The sequence below is a fragment of the Mastomys coucha genome, unplaced genomic scaffold, assembly GCF_008632895.1.
Source record: "Mastomys coucha isolate ucsf_1 unplaced genomic scaffold, UCSF_Mcou_1 pScaffold8, whole genome shotgun sequence".
Taxonomy (NCBI): Eukaryota; Metazoa; Chordata; class Mammalia; order Rodentia; family Muridae; genus Mastomys; species Mastomys coucha.
The window spans coordinates 2,536,374-2,549,546 of NW_022196914.1; the positions used below are offsets into that span (position 1 = coordinate 2,536,374).

Sequence of the window (13,173 nt, forward strand, 5' to 3'; positions counted from 1 at the left end):
GGGGGGGGGGGGAGAGAAGTAAGGGAATAAGAGAGCAAGAGAGCAAGGAGGGGGTAAGCAACTCCTTTTATAGTGGACTGGGGCTACCTGGTTGTTGCCAGGTAACCGTAGGGAGGATCATACCTGGCTGTTGCCAGGTGACTGTGGGGGTGGAGTCCAAACAGAATACTAGGAACTTGGAGCATTGCCTACTTGATTGATGGCTAGACACTTCTCTTTGCGGGGGATGGGGTGGGGAGGCTGTGGGAGTAGCTGCCACTGTGTTGGATACAGGCCCCTACCTGTTTGCTTCCAGACAGGATGTTATGTTCAGCGAGAAAAAAACATCCTGCCTATTGCATCTTGGCCCATGTGCAGGTGGTGATGAATCAGCCCCAGTGGGAGGTTTCCTCCATGTGTTTTTGCTTTAGCCCATCCCCCATGCTACTCAGTATAAATTGAGCAGAGAGGAATAAAAATTGGCATTCTTCCTTGATGAGTGACAGAGTCTGTCTTCTGTAAAATCTCCCAGGCCTATGCCCCATTCTTGGTACCTTGACAGTATGGGCGCTGTCACCACAGAAGCCAAAGGCCCAGGAGGCATGTCCGAACACCTTCCCTCCCTTAGGGTCACCAAGGTTCCAGGCCTGTGCTTGACCAGGAACCAGGCTCTCTGTGCACAACTCACCTCCCCACAAGAAGGCACTCATCCGAAAGCTGTGAAAGTTAACATTAAATTTTATATTTTGGATTTTTTTCTCCAGTGACTTTCTAAGGTGGGACCAATGAGGAGGTTCAGGCCTCAGAGGGGACAGAATCCTTTCTACTTCCTTCTACAACTAGTAGGTACAGCTGATCCACAACCCTCTGCGCATGATTCCCACAAGCAGAGAGCTTGTCTCCAGGAGTGCTCTGACCCGGGGTCTCAGGCAAGATAGCCATTTTCTCTCTGATGACTTTCTAAGGTGGGACCAGACCAGAGGCATAGGACACAGAAGCTGCAGAGCAACTGGGACAGGGTCCTTCATTCAGCCATCTGCACCCAGGAGGGAAAACTGATCCATAGCCCTCTGCTCAAGGGTATTACCAAGGAACACCTGATCTCTGAGAAGTGCCAACACAGGCTTACAGACCCACAGGAGAAACAAGCTCCAGCCAGAGATTAACAGATGGCAAAAGGCAAATGCAAGAATCTTACTAATAGAAACCAAGACTACTTGGTATCATCAGAAACTAGTACTCCCACCACAACAAGGCCTGGATACCCCAACACATCAGAAAAGCAAGATTTGGATCTAAAATTATATCTCACCATGGTGATAGAGGAATTTAAGAAAGATATAAATAACTCCCTTAAAGAAATACAGGAGAACACAGGTAAACAGGTACAAGCCCTTAAAGAGGAAACACAAAAATCCCTTAAAGAATTACAGGAAAGCACAACCAAACAGGTGAATGAATTGAACAAAACCATCTAGGACTTAAAAATGGAAGTAGAAACAATTAAGATATCACAAAGAGAGACAACTCTGGAGATAGAAATCCTAGGAAAGAAGTCAGGAATCATAGATGCAAACATTACCAACAGAATACAAGAGATAGAAGAGAGAATCTCAGGTGCAGAAGATACCATAGAAGAAAACATTGACACAACAGTCAAAGAAAATGCAAAATGCAAAAAGTACCTAACCCAAAACAGCAAGGAAATCCAGGACATAACGAGAAGACCAAACCTAAATAAGGATAATAGGTATAGAAGAGAGTGAAGAATTCCAAATTAAAGGGCCAGTAAATATCTTCAACAGAATTATCGAAGAAAACTTCCCTTACCTAAAAAAAGAGATGCCCATGAACATACAAGAAGCCTACAGAACTCCAAATAGTTTGGACCAGAAAAGGAATTCCTCCCACCACATAATAATCAAAACATCAAACGCACAAAACAAGGAAAGAATATTAAAAGCAGTGAAGGAAAAATTCAGGTAACATATAAAGGAAGACCTATCAGAATAACACCAGACTTCTTGATAGAGACTATGAAAGCCAGAAGATCCTGGGCTGATGTCACACAGGCTCTAAGACAACACAAATACCAGCCCAGGCTACTATACCCAGCAAAACTCTCAGTCACCATAGATGGAGAAACCAAAGTATTCCATGACAAAACCAAATTTGCATAACATATCTCCACAAATCCAGCCCTTCAAAGGATAATAAATGGAAAACTCCAATACAAAGAAGGAAAGTACATCCTAGAAAAAGCAAGAAAGTAATCTTCCAACAAAACTAAAAGAAGATAGCCACGTGAACAGAATTCCAACTCTAACAACAAAAGTAACAGGAAGCAACAATTACTTTTTCTTAATATCTATTAATATCAATGGACTCAATTGTCCAATAAAAAGACAAAGGCTATTAAACTGAGTACGTAAACAGGACCCAATATTTTGTTGCATTGAGGAAACCCACCTCAGTGACAAAGACAGACACTACCTCAGAATAAAAGGCTGGAAAACAATTTTTCAAGCAAATGGGCCCAAGAAAAAAGCTGGACCAGCCATACTAATGTCGAATACAATAGACTTTCAACCTAAATTGATCATAAAAAGATAAGGAGGGACACTTCATACTCATCAAAGATAAGATCTACCAAGATGAACTCTCATTTCTGAACCTCTACGCTCCAAATGCAAGAGCATCTACATTCATAGAAAAAACTTAGCTCAAAACACACATAGCACCACACACAATAATAGTGGGAAGATTTCAACACCCAACTCTCTGCAATGGACAGATCATAGAAACAGAACTAAACAAAGACACAGTAAAACTAACAGAAGTTAAGAAACAGATGGATTTAACAGATATTTTATCCTAAAACAAAAGGATATACTTTCTTCTCAACACCTCATGATACCTACTCCTAAATTGACCATAGAGTCAGCCACAAATAAGGCCTAAACAGATGTAAGAATATTGAAATAATTCCTTGCATCCTATCAGATCACCATGGACTAAGGCTGCTCCTCAATAACAACATAAACAATAGAATGCCCACATACATGTAGAAGCTTAACAACAGTCTATTCAATGATAACCTGGTCAAGGAAGAAAGAAAGGAAGAAAGAAAGAAAGAAAGAAGGAAGGAAAGAAAGAAAGAAAGAAAGAAAGTTATCAAAGTTAAATGAAGATCAGATAAATGATCTAAACAGTCATTGTGTGTGTGTGTGTGTGTGTGTGTGTATTGAGAAAAACCAGGCCTTTTTTTTTTCTTAAAAAACACGTTTGTCATTACCAAAAAGAGACATCTTTAGGTAAAATTAATAAAAACCCCATGCTGCATAGATAATGCAGACAGTTCTAATGTATCTGGTCAATGGGCAAAAAGCAAGCACTTAAGGGCTTCAGCTCCAACCTTTGTTCATTTCTTATTGCTGGAATTTCAATTTCTTCTTGTTGGATGACCAAACCGGATGATGGTAGAGATGGTAAACTGGCATTTACTCAGCCCCGCCCTGCTCAGCCTTGGGAGAGGACGAATTCTCAGCTAGTGGATCGGCTGCTTTTGTCTCTTTGCCGTCTTGTGGTTTAGGGTTCTCTGGGCGTCTGCGTCGGTATTTGAAGTTGCGGCGAAACCTACGTTGATGTGGCTGCTGACCTTGGGTCTCATCTCCTTGATTTTCTTTGTCCTCTTCATTGCCATCCTCTCTAGGCTGTCTTTGGCAAGGAGAGCCCCTGAAATGAATACTGGGGAATCATGGTCTGTAACCCTGATACATTTTCTGTCTCACTGGTCTACCTTGCTCTCCTGCACCTTGGTTGTCAGCACCATCCATCACTTCTCCTTGCACAGGGGGGTTGGAATACTGTGGTCGACACGCATAGAGTCTCCGCATGTAGTAAGGTGGGAACCTTCGCCTGTGATAGGGCTGGCGTTGTTGGGTCTGGCCTTCAGGAGCGCTTTCCAATCCCTCGTTCTTTTCCTCACTCTCACTATTCTGGTAATTCTGCTGGTAATTGCGTGGAGGACCCCTACGACGTGGATAGCGTCTATAATGGTTTCAGTCTGCTGCGTATTTACTGCCTTGAACTAGAACTCCACCAGGGCCTGTAACATTTGCTGCCTCCGCAACCTTTTCTCCTTCAACAACATCAAACTCCACAGTCTCTCCATCTCCTACACTGCGAAGGTACTTCCTGCGGTTATTCTTCTTTATGACAACCTGGTGTACAAATACATCTTCCATGGTGTCATTCCTGTTGATGAAACCTTATCCGTTCCTTACATTGAACCATTTTACTGTTCCCAAAACATTCGTTGCGATGACCTTCTTGTCACCGCCGGTGGGCACCGCTGATGTGAGGCCGCCCGGGTAGCCACTACCCACACCGCTACCCTTGGAGACTGACTTGGTGTAGGCAGCGCTAAGGGCAGCGGAGGGACGGCGGGCAGTTGCTGGGTCTCGCCCTCACTGCTCATGGTTGTGGTGATGGTGACTGGGGCCAGTGGCTGCAGCTCCTCCTGGGTGTGATGGTGACTAGGCCGGCGGCGGTGGGACTCTCAGGGCTCTCATCCGCTCTCCACTCCTACTACCAATCAAACTCCTAAACAGTCATTAATAGTCTCCCAACTGAAAAAAAGCCCAGAACCAGATGGGTTTAGTGCAGAGTTTTATCAGATCTTCAAAGGAGACCTAATATCAACACTCCTCAAACTATTCCACAAAACAGAAACAGAAGATACTCTACCCAATTCGTTCTATGAAGCCACAATTACTCTGATTCCTAAACCACACAAAGACCTAACAAAGAAGGAAAACTTCAGACTATAGGAATTCTAAAGTTAATAGCAGAAAACGAGAGACTTTCACAAAACGATCTCTTGTGTGGCAAGAGTACAACTTCTCCTTCCTTATTTGCCATATCTCCCCTTTAGGGGGTCTTTGGAGCCCTACAAAGTTCACTTTGTTAGCATATGAAATAGCTGACGTATGATGAGGATTTTGCCTTTCCAATTCCCATATTTCATTCTTGGTTTTCTTGCAACATTGTTGTTACAAGAATGTTTGAAAAATGAAAAACAGCTGTCCATGTATTATAAAAGGATATTCAGTATTAGCCTCTTTGGCTTGGTATCAGTCAACATTCACAGTTGATTTCTGTAGGGGATTTTAGTTTCCCTGATTAAATATTTCTTGTAAATAACTACAGTTATGAACTTAAGGGTCTAACAAAAGTTCTAAATAAAAGTTAGAGTTAATGTTAATATTTAAAATAATGATCTCTTCTGCTAGATGGCAGGGCAGGATAGAAAAATGTATGGATAATCCCATAAGGGAATAATTGATGTATTTCTGGAAATTTACTTGTCTGAACTCTCTTTGAGAAAGAATAGTTTGAGGAGTATTGGTATTCAGTCTTTCTTGAAAGTCTGATAAGACTCTGCATTAAATCCATCTGGTCCTGGGCCTTTTTTGGTTGGGAAACTATTAATGACTGTTTGTATTTCATTAGCAGATATGGGACTGTTTAGATCATTGATCTTATCTTGATTTAACTTTGGTACCTGGTATCTGTCTAGAAAATTGCCCATTCCATCCAGGTTTTCCAGTTTTGTTGAATGTAGGCTTTTGTAATAGGATCTCATGATTTTTTGGATTTCCTCAGTGTCTGTTATTATGTTTCCCTTTTCATTTCTGATCTTGTTAATTAGGATACTGTCTCTGTGCTCACTAGTTAGTCTGGCTAAGGGTTTATCTATTTTGTTGATTTTCTCAAAGAACCAGCTCCTAGTTTGGTTGATTCTTTGTATAGTTCTTTTTGTTTCTATTTTGTTGATTTCAGTCCTGAGTTTGATTATTCCTTTCCTTAGAGTCTTCTTGGGTGAATTTGTTTCTTTTTGTTCTAGAGCTTACAGATGTGCTGTCAAATTGCTGGTGGATGCTCTCTCCAGTTTCTTTTTGGAGTCACCTAAAGCTATTAGCTTTCCTCTTAGGACTGCTTTCATTGTGTCCCATAAGTTTGGGTATGCTGTGGCTTCATTTTCATTAAACTCTAGAAAGTCTCTAATTTCTTTCTTTATTTCTTCCTTGACCAGGTTATCATTGAGTAGAGTGTTGTTAAGCTTCCACGTGTATGTCAGCATTCTATTGTTTATGTTGTTATTGAGGAGCAGCCTTAGTCCATGGTGATCTGATAGGATGTGAGGAATTATTTCAGTCTTCTTGTATCTATTGAGGCCTGATTTGTGACTGATTATATGGTCAATTTTGGAGAAGGTATCAAGAGGTGCTGAGAAGAAGGTATATCCTTTTGTTTTAGGATACAAAGTTCTATAGATATCTGTTAAATCCATCTGTTTCAGAACTTCTGTTAGGCTCACTGTGTCTTTGTTTAGTTTCTGTTTCCATGATCTCTCCATTACAGAGAGTGGGGTGTTGAAATCTCCCACTATTATTGTGTACAGTGAAATGTGTGGTTTGAGCTTTAGTAAAGTTTTTTTTATGAATATAGATGCCCTTGCATTTGGAGCATAGAGGTTCAGAATTGAGAGTTCATCTTGGTAGATCATACTTTTGATGAATATGAAGTGTCCCTCTTTATCTTTTTTGATCACTTTAGGGTAAAAGTTGATTTATTTGATATTAGAATGGGTAGTTCAGCTTTTTTTCTTGGGCCCATTTGCTTGGAAAATTGTTTTCCAGCCTTTTATTCTGAGGTAGTGTCTGTCTTTGTCACTGAGGTGGGTTTCCTCAATGCAACAAAATATTGGGTCCTGTTTATGTATTCAGTCTGATAGCCTTTGTCTTTTTATTGGACAATTGAGTCCATTGATATTAATAGATATTAAGAAAAAGTAATTGTTGCTTCCTGTTACTTTTGTTGTTAGAGTTGGAATTCTGTCCACGTGGCTATCTTCTTTTAGTTTTGTTGGAAGATTACTTTCTTGCTTTTTCTAGGATGTAGTTTCCTTCCTTGTATTGAAGTTTTCCATTTATTACCCTTTGAAGGGCTGGATTTGTGGAGATATATTGTGTAAATTTGGTTTTGTCATAGAATACTTTGGTTTCTCCATCTATGGTGATTGAGAGTTTTGCTGGGTATAGTACCCTGGGCTGGCATTTGTGTTCTCTTAGGGTCTGTATGACATCAACCCAGGATCTTCTGGCTTTCACAGTCTCTGGCAAGAAGTCTGGTGTTATTCTGATAGGTCTGTCTTTATATGTTACTTGACCTTTTCTCCTCACTGCTTTTAATATTTTTCTTTGTTTAGCGCATTTGGTGTTTTGATTATTATATGATGGGAGGAACTTCTTTTCTGGTCCAAACCATTTGGAGTTCTGTAGGCTTCTTGTATGCTCATGGGCATCTCCTTCTTTAGTTTAGGGAAGTTTTCTTCTATAATTTTGTTTAAGATATTTACTGGCCCTTTAAGTTGGTTGTCTTCACTCTCTTCTATACCTATTATCCTTAGGTTTGGTTTTCTCATTGTGTCCTGGATTTCCTAGATGTTTTGGGTTAGGAACTTTTTGCATTTTGTTTTCTTTGACTGTTGTTTCAATGTTTTTTATGGTATCTTCTGCCCCTGAGATTCTCTCTTCTATCTCTTGTATTCTGTTGGTAATGTTTGCATCTATGGTTCCTGACTTCTTTCCTAGGATTTCTATCTCCAAAGTTGTCTGTCTTTGTGATTTCTTAACTGTTTCTACTTCCATTTTTAGGTCCTGGATGGTTTTATTCAATTCCTTCACCTGTTTGGTTGTGCTTTCCTGTAATTCTTTAAGGGATTTTTGTGTTTCCTCTTTAAGGGCTTGTACCTGTTTACCTGTGTTCTCCTGTATTTCTTTAAGGGAGTTATTTATATCTTTCTTAAATTCCTCTATCACTATGGTGAGATATAATTTTAGATCCAAATCTTGCTTTTCTGGTGTTTTGGGATATCCAGGACTTGCTGTGGTGGGAGTACTAGGTTCTGATGAAGCCACGTAGTCTTGGTTTCTGTTGGTAAGATTCTCGTGTTTATCTTTTGCCGTCTGTTGATCTCTGGTGGTAGATGTTCTTGCTGGAGCTTGTTCCTCCTGTGGGTCTGTAAGCCTGTGTCCGTACTTCTGGGAGATCAGCTTTCCTGTGGTAAAACCTGTAGGCAGATGGCTGTGGATCAGTTGTCCCTCTTGAGTCCTGGTGTCAGAGCACACCCTGGAGTCTGGCTCTCCACTTGCTGGGAAAGGTGCACAGAGGACTGTGGATCTACTCTCTCTCCTAAGTGTAGTCTGAGGTAGAAAGAATCCTCTCCCAGCTGCCCTGCCACTTGTGAGGCCTCTGCCTCCAGGCTGGTCCTGCCTTAGAAAGTCACCTGAGAGAAAATGTGGATCTCACCTGAGTCCCTGGGTTGGAGCACTCCCTGGAGGCAAGTTCTCAGCTTGTGGCAAAGGGGCAGAGAGGGCTGTGAATCAGCAGTCACTTCAGAGTCTCTGGTTTAGAGCACTCCCTGGAGGCAAGCTCTCTGCTTGAGGAGAAGGGGGCAGCTACAAATCTTTTTATGTGCAAAATATATTTGTAGGAAGTCAAAATTCATAAAGCACTACTTCAGGTACTCAAGTGTACTACTCTTTCACCTCATGTATTTTCATCATGATTCTGATGAGATTCTGGAAGATAAAGAATATTTCTGTAATCTTGGAAGACATGTATGTCTTCTCTTTTTTTTTAACATTTAAAAACATATATATGTGACTAAACAGCATACTGACACAGACCAAGTTTTAAAGAGTTATTTAATGTGTTGGCAGAACTGGCACAGACAGAATAAATAAGAGTGCTTTTGGGAAGAGTAGTGATGGATTGGGTAGGCAAAGCCTCACTGTGGATGTGATTGCACAGGTAACTTGTAGATGTGCAAAGTTGTTGAGCGTGACCGAAGTGGCCCAACCCACCCAGATAGCCTCTCTGTTGTCACCTACATCACCACATCCACCTAGCACGGGGATGGGAGACTAGACAAGCATGTGTGTTCACACACACCACAAGAGATTGCACTACAGACACTGCTGCTCCTCTTCTTGGCAGCAGGTCAAATACTGGGACCCAAGTCTACAAGCCAGAATGATCAGTTCACGTCTTGTATCCCTGTACTCCAAGGCCGGGTACAATCATTTCTTCATTCTCCAATTTAGCATTGAAATAAGACAAACCTTGATCATTGTTTAAGTAGAATTATGGGGTAGAGAAAAAAAATTAGCTACCAGATGTTAAAACTTGTACTTAACTATCATAACTAGATTTTAAGGAAGGTCTCTTGACTCAAAAGCAAGTCTTTGTGGCCTCACCCCGTCCTACTCATGTCTAAGTTAGGTGCAGTTAACAGAACCTGCCCAAGGTAGTTTTCAAACATCTAAACTGATGGAAACATATTAAGTCATTCCTTGTATACGTATACATCAGTCCAGTCCTGCCACAGGAAGCCACAGCTGCCTAACTGGACAAGGATCCTCAGGACTGGATGTTGGTTGAATTGAGGATTCGAGAAGTAGCGTCAGCTCTGGAAGCCTTTGAAAGTTCTCGTGCTCAGGATGCTGCCATCCAGGTCCAAGTTCTCCTTGTTGGCCCTGAGCTGGGCAGCTTGAGGTGTTTTCTTTCCAGAACACAGAGAAGTGACTACTGACTTGCTGCCAGAAGGGGGTAGTCGAGACATAGGTGACCGGTACACTGATCCACCAAAGACAGGCCTAATGCTACTGTTGGGTGTAGCACTAGACATGGTGGTAGTGTTCATCTTGCGTACTTTGCCAGACTTGTTGGAAGCCGGTGCGGGTCTTTTGTTAGGTGTCGGTGGAGTACTGCCATATAGCATCTCTGTCTCTGTCTGTCTCTTGTTCTTTAGTTGCCTCTCCTGTTTGGCTTGCTCTTTCTCCAACCGATGTAATTCCCACTGTTCTGTAACATGAATTTCTGCCCATTCACCACAAATGCTGTTGAGTTCTCCTGTTCCCATTGTTCAACCTGTGCCTTCAACTCCTCTTCCAGCTTAGGGAGTGTTTTCTGGAGCTTTGCTCGTTCCTTTTCTTCTTTTAAAAGATTTTCCCCTTGGTTTGTAAACCGACTTGGATCTGAAGCTTTTCTCTCAAACTCTAGGAAAAGTTTTCAGCTCTGTTCCCATTTCTGGACACCTTCGAACAGTTCCTTGTGAATGTCATAGTAGTTTCTTAACCGTATAATCTCAGCATCATGAAGATGGAGCAGGTTTTCTGTGTAGTCCTCAGAATAGTAAGGGGCAAAAGCCCGCCTTTGTTCCTGGCTATAAAAACACTGGTCCCAGAACTGAGCCAGCTCTACTTGAATTGTCTCAATCACTTGCTTGATGTTTTGCATTTTCAGTTCTTCTAACCGATCCAGTTCTAATTTCAGCGCATTCCTGATTTTGTTTTTTGACCCAGTCATAATTGCAGCCACAGGTTCTCTCTCTTCTTCAGGTATTTGTCACCTATCTCAGAGCTCTCGGATTTGAGCACGGAGCCCCTCACATTCTGCTTCGTTTTGTGATTTTTTCATTTTCAGCTGCTTTAGCAACTTCTGTAATGTTGCAATATTCTCCAGTGATAAACAAAAGGCACTTTCATCTTCACACACTACATCTTTTTCAAAGCTTGTATCCGGAGTGTGTTCTAATTCTTCCATACATAGTATGATTTGTCTCTTAATGCTGACAAATTGTTTATGCCTTGATTCCTTTGTTTCCCTCAAACTTGCCACACATTGTCAGAATAGGTTCAGCTCTTCTAAGGTGGGGACAGAGATGCTGTCCACATCACAGGGAGGCATGCAAAGAATTTCACGGAGTTCTTGATCTTGTTCTTGAAGTAGCTTCAGTTCCTGCTTTCTCTCCTTTTTCTGCTTTCTCATCAATTCTACTTGAGTGCGCAAATCTTTTTCTAGTTGCAAGACGGTTGTTTCCTTTTCTTCCTGGAATGGCTTCACTTGTAACTCGGTGCACAGGGTGCTCAGCTCCTTCTGACAGATGGATATACTTTTGAGAAGCCTTTCCCGCAGGCTCTCCTCTTCAGCAATCATTCTATCCAGAAGATCCTTTATATGCTTCTTCACAACCTCGGTTCTTTGTAGTCTCTGCTCCTCTGGAATCCCAATTAATCCCCATATTTCCCGAAGGTGAGTTAGAGCTTTCTGGAGGCAGACGATGGACTCATCTGCTAGCACCTCGCTTCTCCTCATGGTGGACACTCCAAGCCGTCCAGAATCGAGACCTTCCACTTCCCAGGCGTGGGACGGAGGACGGTAACCAGCCGCCGAAGCCTTGACCTGGAGTCGGTCTCCACTCATGTCTTCTCTAAGAAGGGAAACAATACATACAATACCATAAGACTGTCTTGGTCTTCTCTTCATATTAGTACAGGAAAAAAAAATCAAGAAAACTTCAAAGAACTTAGTTGGATCAAAGATACAGGAGAAGGTAAAATTTACCTGCATGCCTACTCAGTAGACTTATTGTAAGAAGGAGAGTCAGGACACAGAAAAAAACAACCTGGCATGCTTAAAGAAAGCAAAACAAACAAACAAAAAACAAAAAAAAACCCCAACATTTAGACAAGCTTTATGGTGATATGCTACAAGAAAAATGTATGAGCAACAGTACCGAGAAAAAAATGTTGGCCTTCCTGTACATGAGATAAGTTTTCTGCATTCTGTTAGCTGTTTGCATGAAAGCAAGTTCCAACATGACATATGTTTCCAACAGACATATTTCCATGGAACACATTCTTAATCCATGAGTTATGAAAATCGATTGCTAGTGCAGCCCCATACTCCCACATCTGCTAAAACATTTCCCTCTGGCAAATTCATAGAAATACAATTTAAAAAATCATGGGGAATGCTTGGAGCCATACTTTTAAACTTTATTATAGCTAAATTTCAATAGCTGCTTATGTGAAGCAAATCTACACTCTCCTGCTGACCAGCATGACAAGATACACTGAATCAAAACAGAATGCTTCTGGCAATATAATGTCCTTCAGGAAAATGTACACAGAGAATCAAGAAATATGAAGAAGTGTTTAACTTGGATTTGTGAAGTTGGCTGCAAAATATTCCTTAACTCTTGACATCGCTACCCCCTCCGTTCATACTGAGCCCAACTTCTCCCCAGGGGCAAGGACCTTACTGACTTGGAAAACTAAGACAACAGAACTTGCGTTGGAAATGGCAGCAGTGGGAGTAGTCTTCCCTCTATAGATGCATCAGTCTGCCCTGAAGTTCCTGGAAACAGTTGATCATTTACTGTAACCTTTAAGATGAAAGTGAGTTAAATATTCCATTGGTACTAAAAATAATTTCACGATGAGACCATGCATTTTTCTCTTTTTCTTCCCTTTAACGACAGAAAACCCTGCTAGTCATTCCAAGAATTTCAAACATAAAAATGCAGCAGTGTGTATAGAGAAGATCATGATCATGGGAATCCTTTTCCTAATTTTTTTAAGGGATCTACCCTGCTCCTTTGATGCTTAATTCATGACCTGCTTTCTGATGAGGCATAAAAATGCTAGAGCCGTATAAATTCAGCATCTATTCAAAGTTGTTGACCTAAAAATTAAGCAACTGTAAATGTGTTTTAGGTAGATATGCATATAAACATTTTCATTTAAAATATGATGCTGCAGGAAGAGCTGAGGCACAGGAAGGGAGCCGTGTGTTCTAATCATTGAGAAGATGTTGTGATTACTTGTAAGCAACACTTCAAGTGGTGGAGTCAGAAGGTAGGAAAGAGAAGCTTGTGTTGTGTTTGCCTCTGAGGGCTTGCAGTTAGGTAAAGAGGACACCTGTTTCCATTATAGAGGCTTTCATACTTATCTCCTTACTATCACGAGAAACTTACCTTCTGTCTCTTCAGACTCTGCTCTGATGACTTTCAAGAGATGGAGTAAGTTTTATCTTCTGACACTGAAGAAGCAGCAAATACTATATCATAATATTCCTGTGTCTCAATACAAGCTGGCTATTGAGAAATTTTGGCCAAAGGATGAATGCATAAGTTATACTACCATCCTACAGGTGGCTCTGTTATAGAGGAAGCAATGGCAATGAGCTGAAGTGCTTTATGCTCAAACCTTCATGGATTTCTAGCAAGAAAGGGAGATAAGCAAAGAGAAAACAAACAAAAAAAATGAAACTTAAAGCATT

General features: G+C 41.2%; 2 pseudogenes; both read right to left on the minus strand.

Annotated features, from left to right (window-relative positions):
- Positions 1 to 3,332: 3,332 nt before the first annotated feature.
- Positions 3,333 to 4,605, minus strand: LOC116083418 (annotated as a pseudogene).
- Positions 4,606 to 9,468: 4,863 nt separating this feature from the next.
- On the minus strand, positions 9,469 to 11,232 carry LOC116083279 (annotated as a pseudogene).
- Positions 11,233 to 13,173: the final 1,941 nt, after the last annotated feature.